At 34.9% G+C, this 13,385-nt stretch overlaps 1 pseudogene; it reads right to left on the bottom strand.

Annotated features, from left to right (window-relative positions):
* Positions 1-1,277: 1,277 nt before the first annotated feature.
* On the bottom strand, positions 1,278-1,397 carry LOC141268412 (5S ribosomal RNA; annotated as a pseudogene).
* Between the last annotated feature and the right edge of the window lie 11,988 nt (positions 1,398-13,385).

Genomic DNA, 13,385 nt, shown 5'->3' with positions numbered 1-13,385 from the left:
TGCCGTCTAACACGCAGCTGCAGCAGTGAGAAAATGGTGGCGACGGGGAAAATGGCTTGGTCTTATAGGGCAAGGACATGTGACATACACTGCCAATCACACATGCCCTTGCTTGTGTGAAAAAAAGCACTTCGCTCCGTGTGTGCGCTGCTGATAGGCTGACAGATTGCACCTCCCCACTGCAAATGCGGGAAAGAGAAAAAAAAATGGAGATCTTCTTTGTTACTGCAGATATCCATCCCCTGCCCCTCCCCCCACCCCGCTGTACACTCAAACTGCGTATTAACATTAATTTTCATCATTACTGAGAAAAAATCCAGTTATGATTTTGGTGCACGAACAGTTATCGAACATAACCTCGAACAGCCGAATTTTTCTCAAATTGTTCGTGTTCGCCGAACGGCTCGAACACCGCCCAAAACAGCTCGAATTTGAGATTGGCGAACAGTTCGAGTAGAACAACGCTCATCTCTAGACACAACGCCCCACTCAGAGCCGCTGAGCTCACTGATCGGCTGCAGCGCTGTCGACGGAACGTCAGCTTCACGGCCAATACCACAGGCCGGGAGCAGAGGCGAGACTCACCGGTAGACCCGGGTAGGGTGAGCAGAGCGCGGTTAGTTGCTTTCTAATAGCCTGCAGCCGGGGATTAACTTTTAATGAAAGGGAACAATCCCTTTGACTGTCTGCAGCGCGCCACACCTAGGAAGTGCACTCTCACACACAAGCCAGCATGCACACGTGCTCGCACGTGACAACACCCCCTATCTGCCCCTACAACCTCTCCGTCACCATGCATCAGACTCTCCTGCCTGTTTTATGATTTCAGGGCCCTAGCAGGAATCAACCCCCCCCCTCCCCAATTCCTTCCACACCTTCCTTGCCTTCCTTGCACTGAGGTTAGCTCTTTGGCAGCCGTCTGGCTTGGTTACACAAGCTTCTTTGCAGAGATACATGTTACTTCTGCTGGCCCTCGCTAGGCGGCCGGCATACAAAACCTTCCCTGGGCACCTGCTGAAAGCCTGGCCCCTTTACGGCAACAGGTGCTTTTAACGCCATCATTTCCACACGGCGAGCTGCGGAGTCAATAAGCACTCCTAGCCGTGGCAAGGAGCTCGGTGTCAGGCCTGCGTTAAGGCGGCGGGGTAGTGTACTTAGCTGCCAACTGGCTCAGAGGCCTTGGGGCTTCCATCATCTAAGTTACTTAAGGTCGGTGTCTGGCAAGGCGCCGTTCCATGCTAGCCGAGCTGGGCATTAGGGCAAAACGTCATCAAAATGGTCTACAGCACCCGGTGTTCCCAGGAGGTCTCTCATCCAAGCACTGTCCAAGCCCAGCCCTGCTTTGCTTCCGAGATCAGAAGAGATCGGGCGTATCCAAGGTGGTATGGCCAGTAGACGCTGCTTGATCCATCGCCCGGCCAGCCTTTCTCAGGATCGCTTGGTGGCGAGCAATCTGGCCGTGACGGGGCAGGCTCCGAAGGGTCCATGCAAAGGCTGTGCCGTCCCTACAGGTGTGGTTTGTTTAGCAGTGATTCACCCGCCGCATCAGGTGTCTTCAAAAATGTCTGGGCGCAGGGTCTCCTGCAGGCTTAACCCTTCATCGCGGTAATGTGACAGAAAGAGCAAGCTGGTCCCGTAACTTGGGGGCGGAGCGAGACGTCCAGGGGTGAATGAAGGAAGAGGGTGAGATGGTTGCCAGTGACTTTGAGCTGCTCTTCAGGGGGAGGGTCGTGTTGCCTGCAAAAGTCTTCTGCTTGGGGTTACCAGTTGTTGCCTCCAGCCACCCGGGAGACGCTGGTCCTGGTGAAAAGGAGCCTAGTATTAAAAGTAAATAAGCAACAATGCTGGAGGCCCACGGTGATCAGAAGGATGCTGGTATTTTGCAGAGATGAAATAGCGCAAGAGAGAAAGCAAATGAAAAAAAAAAAAGAGAATGAATGTGTGCACTTGTGAAAGGGAATGGAAAAAAGGCATAGAAGAGAGTGCCCCCTGCTGGTGGAAGGAAGGAAAAAGCAAAAGCCTACAGCACCTGGCATTCCCAGGCGGTCTCTGTTAAATGGTTAGTTATGGAAATGCATTTGGAATGTTAATCGATAATCATTTTTCTGAGTTCTATGCCTCAGCCATCGTGTCTAGTTGACATGCGCTATTTGTGTGTGTATTTTTGGTTCACTACCATATGTAGAACTGGTGTCCATACGACTGGCTATAAAAGCCCATGGTACAGAAAGGGGGGGCTCTCTTGCTCTGCCCACCCCACAAGACACAGAATCTTCATGCTGAGAAGCAGATGACATGTAGGCCTGGACACATGCTGGACAAAGACATGATTTACCAGCCAGGATCCAAGGAAAGATGGGTGAATCTCATCAATTAAGGTAATTATGGACAAATGGACAATTACTTTATAACTAATTATTGTATGTACCTGCTGCAATCTGATTCTTTTTAATGGACAATCCAAGAATAAATAGATACATTTTTTTATAAGAATATCGTGATATTGATACTTTGAGAAGTCCTCAGTAGAAAAAAATAGTACAGGAAGAGTATTATTTTACAATGGTGAGCCAGCCAGTCCTGTTTTTTTGTTTTTTAAATTAAGTAAGTGAATTTCTTCCGTGAACAAGGGGGAGTCCTGACGAGCTGAACAGCTGTTGTTCACGTGTCAGTAAATTCACTAGTTTATCGCGAGAAGCAGAAAGGACCTACAGACTGAGGAAAGACAGGAAGCAGAGGTACTAACAAGGAACAGAATCACACAGGAAAAGAATCAGACGAACTGAAGACAGGACGTGCTGATAAAGAGAAGCCAAGGAATCTTAAGGTAAGCAAAATATGGATATAATTTCTTCTTTTGCTAAACAAAGTAATATTAATTTCAAAGTTAATGTACGAGATGACATAGAAGTTTTGTGGCTCAGTTTATACAAAGAATGTGAATTGCAGAATTTACAGTTAACTTCTAAATTGGTAAATAGAGACAAACAGAAATTGAGAAATATTCTACATTTGGTAGATTTTTTTCATAGTCTTGAGTTAGAGATTTCTAAGCAGGAAAATAGTGTAGAAGTGTCAGACGGTGATACTGATTCTGACTGTAATGTGGAAAATGAACAAGAAGTAAGACACGTGTCTGTAACTGAAGGTGACCTTGGGTCTGACCAAGAGACGGACATACAGAAACCTGACATGGGAGGAGACATGACCGACATACGAGAAACCGACATACTAGGTGATGTGGGAGGAGACGTGAGTGACGTAGGAGGAACGGACGTACAAGAGCCACTAAAAATATCAGAGAATTCTGGAATTACCCAGGCTCAACTCCAAATTAAAATGAGGAAAAATTTGCTGAAATTATACAAAATCATGCCAAAATATGATGTCAAAATCCATGCCTGTAGAAATTCAGAGACATTTGATAAATTCTCTGATAAGTTTGATTTATCCATTGAGGAGAGGAATCAATTATTTAAAATATGGATTCCTGTGACATTGTCCAGACGTTTACATTTAATGCCCTGTGAAAATGACTCTCCTAATGGATGGGAAAATGACTCGGACAGATTAAGATATTTGATTTATTGTGTCACAAAGGATTTTCCCAACATAGAAGATCTGCAGAAACTAAGGATTGGTAGGAAGGAATGTACATATACATTCATGTCCATATTTGAACGGTTGTACAAAGCTCTCATCAAAAATGGAAAAGTACAACATATGATAACAACTTTTGTACAAAAATTCAAATTCCTAAATTCAGTTTCCCAAGTTATGGCATCACAAAAAAATTCATTATTTGAATGTGCGCAGATGCTGGATTCTGTTAGAAAACATGAGAATCGTGAAAAGAAAATAAATCAAGCTAAATTTATAAAACCAGGAAAGGTAAAATCTTACCAAAAACCAATATCAAACTCTCCTAGACTGAGTCATCCCCATAGTGAACTCTATCAAATACGCAGAAGATTTCATATATGTTATAAGCCATATCAGCCAGTGCAAAGATCCATCTCTCCACAGAATGAGTTAATTCTCAGTCAGAACTTTGATTCTCTATAAAGGAAAATGGCTGAAACAGATGGACAGAGACAGGTGAGACGACCAACTCACAGTGACGTCATGGAATGTGGACAGAAGAACAAGCAGTTCTCTGAGGTTTTGAAGGATAGAAAAATGTCTTTCCTAAATAGGGCGTTCCTGGAGATATTTGAGAGAGACAGAAGATTTGGTTTAGGGAGTGGCTAAGGAAAAACTGTAATTATAATGTTGTATCAAAATGTAATACAATGTCTCAATATTTATTTATAATCTTATACAGTAAATTGTAGTTACATAGTTTCTAATAGTTCATATATATATATATATATATATACACTTGTCTAAGTAGAGATTGCGTATAATTGTATTTATATATACGTTTATAAAATATATATATATATTAATTAATAAATTAGAACTTCATATATATAAATTTAAGTAGCAATATTTTGAATTACATTAGAACCAACCAATATATGTATAAGATATTTAAATAATTCTGTTTCTGTATGAATTTGATGTTTAATTTTATTTTCTTATATTTCCTTAGAGTTTTCATTCCAAAGCAGGATTTGATCAAAGAACTCTAAAATGGATTTATTTCTTTATTCACACAGGAAGTGAAAAAATGGCATGATTTTATGTGTATAACATTTTAAAATAATAACAATATATCTAGTTGAACTATAATATATATGTAATACTTATTAATTCTTTTGTGTTGCTAATATTTTCTGTCCATGAAATGTTCGTGCAAATTAAAGTAGCTTTACAGCATGACGTGTGACAGCTGCGGCCTTTGAACTTTGAGCTAATAGTATAGGATCCCATTCATTATATGTTCAACTGATGTAACTTAAGACCGGGCAGCCAGTGAAAAAAGAATCTAAGACAAGAGTTTTTTCAAGTGTCTGAAATTCCAGTGACTTACTCTCATATTATATAATATGTACTTGGGGAATATTCAAAGAAATATAAAGATATTCAATTGATATGGCAATGCGCATTAATAAATTGGGATACAACAATTTTGGGTTAAATATATATATATCTAAAACTTCATATGTGGAATGTTTGAGTTGAACAGATCTGTGAATGTCAGAGTGAAGGTGACAGATGAGTAAATCAGCAGCTGCTAAGTGTGATTGATGTGACAGAGGCCTCGTATGTTTGAAAAAAAAATGTTTCTTTATGTGAAGGTACAAAAATATATTTAATTCTGAGGAAATTATAATACATAATTAGGTATTACTGTATCTACATATATATATTTATATATTTCTTTAATAATTATTATTTCTTGATTTAACTAATAGTGGATAAGGGCAACCACACATCAAAATGGTTTACAAAGCAAATTTATATTTAGAATAATTTTCCACATGATAATATTCTTGAATAACTATAATATTATTTTTAATGGTTACTTAAATAGGTACACACCTCTCTTTAGTCAAATCTATGCTACTCATCAATATGAAATTTATGCACAATATTTCTAGAAGAATAATTATTTTTAATTTGGTTCTGATATATACATAAATTTTATAAAATAATATTTTTGGTATTAAGGGGGAAAATGTGTTTTTCATCCTGATTACATAATCACTTTTGATCAATACTTATTTTCCACACATTTTAATAAAGAAGAAATAATAATAAGGTACTATGGTATAATTAAGAAGGTTATTACATGCAAAGTTGCATAATTTAATGTTTTTTGGTGGTACAAGGTTATGACAAATATGAAATCATCCAGATAATGGAGATATAAGGGTATTTTTTATGGAGAATATAATTACTCTGCATTTGTCATTAAAATTTAAAGGCCTTATTTTTATTTTTATTCTTATTTTTACTCTTAATTTTATTTTTCATTTTTTAAATTTTATTCTTACTTTATACTTCTTATTTTTCTATTTTTTCATTTTTTAATTCTCATTTGATTTTATTTCAGTTCAATATCTCAATTGAGAAAACAGATTAATATTTAATAAAGTAATGTCTAATACAAGAGTATTGCTTCATTAAATATATATTGCTAAGGAAAAAAATGTTTACATTTTCTGAGAAAACACAACAATTCATTCATTCATTTATTCATTCATTCATTCATTCATACATTCATATATTTATTCATTTTGGTTCAGGAGTATACATTCTTTGATATTATTGGTTTAATAAAGATATAAAAACTTGTTTTTTCAAAATACACTGACACCTATGGGTTGGAAAAGGTAATTACACCTATGACATAAAAATGTTCTATCATATGGAGAACTTGATTGATAATGATTTATTATCTATTATTGTTTATTATTCCAAACATAATTTATTTAAATATTTTGATAATAATTAGATGGATATTACTGATTGCTATGTTACGCTGTGATATTATAGGTTAGGAAAAACTGCCAGATTTGGTATCAGATTAGGGAATGAAGACTTCAATCAAGACATCGCAATTATGAATTCTATCTTAATAAAGACTTTTAATTTTTATAAATCAAAGAGATTCTCAAAAGTTACAAGAAGAAGCAACTGATATCCGGACGTCTCAGAAGGTAACAGGTGTGAATGCTGAGTGTTATAATAGACTGTGTCCATTACATACAATACAATTCACACCACTGAGCACCAGGACGGCAGAGGACGATGATCCTATATGTACTGTGTTGTGTTTAAGTTTCATCACGTTCCAGTGGTTTCTTATCACCTGCAACGCTTCAATGAAAGCTGGTGAACAGGTAATACCTGGCATATGTGTCCTGTATATAAAGGACTGAGTACTGGTTATGGTGCTATATAAAGCAGGAAAGTGTCAAGTTAACCCTTGCTTTACTGACCAAAGACGTCACATCTGTTCCAAAAGTGACACGAGACCAGTGCGGACACACGGAAGATTCCAAAGACGATCCAACGTAAGTCCAGGTGACACTGCACAGATATTAAAGCTACATTTCATCCATGGACTTTGTTTTCTTATCAACTGACACACATGATCTTTCTAATAAAGAGTACAGTTTATGGACTGAACAATAATGAACACAATTATGGACTGTACAATATCTACATGCTGTAATTTATTTCAAAGGAGTTTTCATCTAAAGACTGTGTTATAAAAGAACCAAGAAGAAGACGAGACGACGACCCGATGACATCAGATGATGACGATTGAACCCGCGATTGCTTCAATTTAGATATAGGGAAGTATAATTATACATATTAAATGAATATTAGTCACGGCTTACCATTACGTTTATTCACATCATTATATAACAATAATCCGATATTGATACTATTATTACTATTATTATTATTATAGAAATTTAATGATATTTCCAAGGAAGAAGGAAAGAAAAAATGATTGATGAATGTATCTTCTTTTGAGAAATTTCAGTTAAAGTCCTTTTATTCTCAAAAAAGGGGGAAATGTTAAATGGTTAATTATGGAAATTCATTTGGAATGTTAATCGATATTCATTTTTCTGAGTTCTATGCCTCAGCCATCGTGTCTAGTTGACATGCGCTATTTGTGTGTGTATTTTTGGTTCACTACCATATGTAGAACAGGTGTCCATACGACTGGCTATAAAAGCCCATGTTACAGAAAAGGGGGGCTCTCTTGCTCTGCCCACCCCACAAGACACAGAATCTTCATGCTGAGAAGCAGATGACATGTAGGCCTGGACACATGCTGGACAAAGACATGATTTACCAGCCAGGATCCAAGGAAAGATGGGTGAATCTCATCAATTAAGGTAATTATGGACAAATGGACAATTACTTTATAACTAATTATTGTATGTACCTGCTGCAATCTGATTCTTTTTAATGGACAATCCAAGAATAAGTAGATACATTTTTTTATAAGAATATCGTGATATTGATACTTTGAGAAGTCCTCAGTAGAAAAAAATAATACAGGAAGAGTATTATTTTACAATGGTGAGCCAGCCAGTCCTGTTTTTTTGTTTTTTAAATTAAGTAAGTGAATTTCTTCCGTGAACAAGGGGGAGTCCTGACGAGCTGAACAGCTGTTGTTCACGTGTCAGTAAATTCACTAGTTTGTCACGAGAAGCAGAAAGGACCTACAGACTGAGGAAAGACAGGAAGCAGAGGTACTAACAAGGAACAGAATCACACAGGAAAAGAATCAGACGAACTGAAGACAGGACGTGCTGATAAAGAGAAGCCAAGGAATCTTAAGGTAAGCAAAATATGGATATAATTTCTTATTTTGCTAAACAAAGTAATATTAATTTCAAAGTTAATGTACGAGATGACATAGAAGTTTTGTGGCTCAGTTTATACAAAGAATGTGAATTGCAGAATTTACAGTTAACTTCTAAATTGGTAAATAGAGACAAACAGAAATTGAGAAATATTCTACATTTGGTAGATTTTTTTCATAGTCTTGAGTTAGAGATTTCTAAGCAGGAAAATAGTGTAGAAGTGTCAGACGGTGATACTGATTCTGACTGTAATGTGGAAAATGAACAAGAAGTAAGACACGTGTCTGTAACTGAAGGTGACCTTGGGTCTGACCAAGAGACGGACATACAGAAACCTGACATGGGAGGAGACATGACTGACATACGAGAAACCGACATACTAGGTGATGTGGGAGGAGACGTGAGTGACGTAGGAGGAACGGACGTACAAGAACCACTAAAAATATCAGAGAATTCTGGAATTACCCAGGCTCAACTCCAAATTAAAATGAGGAAAAATTTGCTGAAATTATACAAAATCATGCCAAAATATGATGTCAAAATCCATGCCTGTAGAAATTCAGAGACATTTGATAAATTCTCTGATAAGTTTGATTTATCCATTGAGGAGAGGAATCAATTATTTAAAATATGGATTCCTGTGACATTGTCCAGACGTTTACATTTAATGCCCTGTGAAAATGACTCTCCTAATGGATGGGAAAATGATTCGGACAGATTAAGATATTTGATTTATTGTGTCACAAAGGATTTTCCCAACATAGAAGATCTGCAGAAACTAAGGATTGGTAGGAAGGAATGTACATATACATTCATGTCCATATTTGAACGGTTGTACAAAGCTCTCATCAAAAATGGAAAAGTACAACATATGATAACAACTTTTGTACAAAAATTCAAATTCCTAACTTCAGTTTCCCAAGTTATGGCATCACAAAAAAATTCATTATTTGAATGTGCGCAGATGCTGGATTCTGTTAGAAAACATGAGAATCGTGAAAAGAAAATAAATCAAGCTAAATTTATAAAACCAGGAAAGGTAAAATCTTACCAAAAACCAATATCAAACTCTCCTAGACTGAGTCATCCCCATAGTGAACTCTATCAAATACGCAGAAGATTTCATATATGTTATAAGCCATATCAGCCAGTGCAAAGATCCATCTCTCCACAGAATGAGTTAATTCTCAGTCAGAACTTTGATTCTCTAAAAAGGAAAATGGCTGAAACAGATGGACAGAGACAGGTGAGACGACCAACTCACAGTGACGTCATGGAATGTGGACAGAAGAACAGGCAGTTCTCTGAGGTTTTGAAGGATAGAAAAATGTCTTTCCTAAATAGGGCGTTCCTGGAGATATTTGAGAGAGACAGAAGATTTGGTTTAGGGAGTGGCTAAGGAAAAACTGTAATTATAATGTTGTATCAAAATGTAATACAATGTCTCAATATTTATTTATAATCTTATACAGTAAATTGTAGTTACATAGTTTCTAATAGTTCATATATATACATATATATATATATATATATATACACTTGTCTAAGTAGAGATTGCGTATAATTGTATTTATATATACGTTTATAAAATATATATATATATTAATTAATAAATTAGAACTTCATATATATAAATTTAAGTAGCAATATTTTGAATTACATTAGAACCATCCAATATATGTATAAGATATTTAAATAATTCTGTTTCTGTATGAATTTGATATTTAATTTTATTTTCTTATATTTCCTTAGAGTTTTCATTCCAAAGCAGGATTTGATCAAAGAACTCTAAAATGGATTTATTTCTTTATTCACACAGGAAGTGAAAAAATTGCATGATTTTATGTGTATAACATTTTAAAATAATAACAATATATCTAGTTGAACTATAATATATATGTAATACTTATTAATTCTTTTGTGTTGCTAATATTTTCTGTGCATGAAGTGTTCGTGCAAATTAAAGTAGCTTTACAGCATGACGTGTGACAGCTGCGGCCTTTGAACTTTGAGCTAATAGTATAGGATCCCATTCATTATATTTTCAACTGATGTAACTTAAGACCGGGCAGCCAGTGAAAAAAGAATCTAAGACAAGAGTTTTTTCAAGTGTCTGAAATTCCAGTGACTTACTCTCATAATATATAATATGTACTTGGGGAATATTCAAAGAAATATAAAGATATTCAATTGATATGGCAATGCGCATTAATAAATTGGGATACAACAATTTGGGGTTAAATATATATATATCTAAAACTTCATATGTGGAATGTTTGAGTTGAACAGATCTGTGAATGTCAGAGTGAAGGTGACAGATGAGTAAATCAGCAGCTGCTAAGTGTGATTGATGTGACAGAGGCCTCGTATGTTTGAAAAAAAAATGTTTCTTTATGTGAAGGTACAAAAATATATTTAATTCTGAGGAAATTATAATACATAATTAGGTATTACTGTATCTACATATATATATTTATATATTTCTTTAATAATTATTATTTCTTGATTTAACTAATAGTGGATAAGGGCAACCACACATCAAAATGGTTTACAAAGCAAATTTATATTTAGAATAATTTTCCACATGATAATATTCTTGAATAACTATAATATTATTTTTAATGGTTACCTAAATAGGTACACACCTCTCTTTAGTCAAATCTATGCTACTCATGGATATGAAATTTATGCACAATATTTCTAGAAGAATAATTATTTTTAATTTGGTTCTGATATATACATAAATTTTATAAAATAATATTTTTGGTATTAAGGGGGAAAATGTGTTTTTGATCCTGATTACATAATCACTTTTGATCAATACTTATTTTCCACACATTTTAATAAAGAAGAAATAATAATAAGGTACTATGGTATAATTAAGAAGGGTATTACATGCAAAGTTGCATAATTTAATATTTTTTGGTGGTACAAGGTTATGATAAATATGAAATCATCCAGATAATGGAGATATAAGGGTATTTTTTATGGAGAATATAATTACTCTGCATTTGTCATTAAAATTTAAAGGCCTTATTTTTATTTTTATTCTTATTTTTACTCTTAATTTTATTTTTCATTTTTTAAATTTTATTCTTACTTTATACTTCTTATTTTTCTATTTTTTCATTTTTTAATTCTCATTTGATTTTATTTCAGTTCAATATCTCAATTGAGAAAACACATTAATATTTAATAAAGTAATGTCTAATACAAGAGTATTGCTTCATTAAATATATATTGCTAAGGAAAAAAATGTTTACATTTTCTGAGTAAACACAACAATTCATTCATTCATTTATTCATTCATTCATTCATTCATACATTCATATATTTATTCATTTTGGTTCAGGAGTATACATTCTTTGATATTATTGGTTTAATAAAGATATAAAAACTTGTTTTTTCAAAATACACTGACACCTATGGGTTGGAAAAGGTAATTACACCTATGACATAAAAATGTTCTATCATATGGAGAACTTGATTGATAATGAATTATTATCTATTATTGTTTATTATTCCAAACATAATTTATTTAAATATTTTGATAATAATTAGATGGATATTACTGATTGCTATGTTACGCTGTGATATTATAGGTTAGGAAAAACTGCCAGATTTGGTATCAGATTAGGGAATGAAGACTTCAATCAAGACATCGCAATTATGAATTCTATCTTAATAAAGACTTTTAATTTTTATAAATCAAAGAGATTCTCAAAAGTTACAAGAAGAAGCAACTGATATCCGGACGTCTCAGAAGGTAACAGGTGTGAATGCTGAGTGTTATAATAGACTGTGTCCATTACATACAATACAATTCACACCACTGATCACCAGGACGGCAGAGGACGATGATCCTATATGTACTGTGTTGTGTTTAAGTTTCATCACGTTCCAGTGGTTTCTTATCACCTGCAACGCTTCAATGAAAGCTGGTGAACAGGTAATACCTGGCATATGTGTCCTGTATATAAAGGACTGAGTACTGGTTATGGTGCTATATAAAGCAGGAAAGTGTCAAGTTAACCCTTGCTTTACTGACCAAAGACGTCACATCTGCTCCAAAAGTGACACGAGACCAGTGCGGACACACGGAAGATTCCAAAGACGATCCAACGTAAGTCCAGGTGACACTGCACAGATATTAAAGCTACATTTCATCCATGGACTTTGTTTTCTTATCAACTGACACACATGATCTTTCTAATAAAGAGTACAGTTTATGGACTGAACAATAATGAACACAATTATGGACTGTACAATATCTACATGCTGTAATTTATTTCAAAGGAGTTTTCATCTAAAGACTGTGTTATAAAAGAACCAAGAAGAAGACGAGACGACGACCCGATGACATCAGATGATGACGATTGAACCCGCGATTGCTTCAATTTAGATATAGGGAAGTATAATTATACATATTAAATGAATATTAGTCACGGCTTACCATAACGTTTATTCACATCATTATATAACAATAATCCGATATTGATACTATTATTACTATTATTATTATTATAGAAATTTAATGATATTTCCAAGGAAGAAGGAAAGAAAAAATGATTGATGAATGTATCTTCTTTTGAGAAATTTCAGTTAAAGTCCTTTTATTCTCAAAAAAGGGGGAAATGTTAAATGGTTAATTATGGAAATTCATTTGGAATGTTAATCGATATTCATTTTTCTGAGTTCTATGCCTCAGCCATCGTGTCTAGTTGACATGCGCTATTTGTGTGTATATTTTTGGTTCACTACCATATGTAGAACAGGTGTCCATACGACTGGCTATAAAAGCCCATGGTACAGAAAAGGGGGGCTCTCTTGCTCTGCCCACAACACAAGACACAGAATCTTCATGCTGAGAAGCAGATGACATGTAGGCCTGGACACATGCTGGACAAAAACATGATTTACCAGCCAGGATCCAAGGAAAGATGGGTGAATCTCAACAATTAAGCTAATTATGGACAAATGGACAATTACTTTATAACTAATTATTGTATGTACCTGCTGCAATCTGATTCTTTTTAATGGACAATCCAAGAATAAATAGATACATTTTTTTATAAGAATATCGTGATATTGATACTTTGAGAAGTC

This window comes from Phyllobates terribilis, unplaced genomic scaffold (genome assembly GCF_046119375.1).
Source record: "Phyllobates terribilis strain yellow unplaced genomic scaffold, ASM4611937v1 Scaffold_4__5_contigs__length_816908805, whole genome shotgun sequence".
Lineage (NCBI taxonomy): Eukaryota > Metazoa > Chordata > Amphibia > Anura > Dendrobatidae > Phyllobates > Phyllobates terribilis.
The sequence above is the reverse complement of the archived record's forward strand: the minus strand, read 5'-3'. Positions and strand labels throughout refer to the sequence as shown.